The 970-nt window shown below is 41.3% G+C and overlaps 1 long non-coding RNA gene across 1 annotated transcript; it reads left to right on the forward strand.

The window, feature by feature from the left end:
• The first annotated feature begins 278 nt into the window (after positions 1 to 278).
• Positions 279 to 970, forward strand: LOC133140157 (uncharacterized). Its single transcript, XR_009709992.1, has 3 exons — positions 279 to 395; positions 525 to 593; positions 903 to 970. It is a non-coding gene; the product is annotated as an uncharacterized LOC133140157 (long non-coding RNA).

Raw genomic sequence — 970 nt, forward strand, 5'->3', positions numbered from 1 at the left:
GACTTGCTTAGTTTCAGCGAAGTATTCGCACCTGTCTCTCTCTATCGCTGCATCTCCTGATTCTCTGCAATTGTCTACTCTCTAGTTTGTATTACATGTGTGTCATTGTGAATCCAGTCCACGTTTTCATTTCCCCCTCGTTATTGTCCTATTACCCTTTCATGTGTCTCACCTGATGTTTATTTGTTAGACCGCCCTCACTCCCATGCCCCGCCTAGTTTGTCCCATTCCCCTGTGTATTTATACCTGTCCTTTTCAGTTGCACGCTGCTAGTTCGTCTTGTCCTGTTCTGTTCCCGAGCCCTTGCTTCCTTCCCCCAGTTCTAGCCCCCTTGTTCCTGAGTCCTTTTGTTACTACGCTCTGTCTCCCCGCCGTGACATATTACTTACGGGACTGTAAGAGGAAGTGTTCTAATTATTGTAAAGGGTTGTGTCTGCAGCCACTGCATTGTTCTTTTTATTTTGTTTGTGAATGTGTCCATGGTTTAGGAGTGGTGATATTGGAAATGTATTGTACTCCTGCAGGAGACAGCTGGCAGGGCAGAAACTGTAAGAGAAAAAAGAGGAGCTTTGGAGGCCAGAGAGAGAGAAGGGGTAAGTAAGGACAAGATTTAATCACTCAGCACTATTGTGTACTCATACAATATGCCATATAAAGTGGTGTCTGAGACCACTAGTGAAAATGCTTCCATTTTACATTATTTTCTAATTGAAGATGACTGGAATTATACTGGAGTATAATAACCCCATAAATGATGTTCAAAATTCAAAATTATAGTTGGTGTTGGATTACAATTAAAAACGGGTTCAGGCAAACAGGCAAATCCATCACAAACTGCTTATAAACTACAGTTTTGGTTGTGGTGAAATATTCACTTGTATAACTAATTTACTTTTTTTCAGCTTTATTGGACAGTATATAGTATAGAGAGAAAGGAAGAATAGGAGCGAGAGCGGGAAAGACATGCGAC

The sequence above is a fragment of the Conger conger genome, chromosome 11, assembly GCF_963514075.1.
Source record: "Conger conger chromosome 11, fConCon1.1, whole genome shotgun sequence".
Taxonomy (NCBI): domain Eukaryota; kingdom Metazoa; phylum Chordata; class Actinopteri; order Anguilliformes; family Congridae; genus Conger; species Conger conger.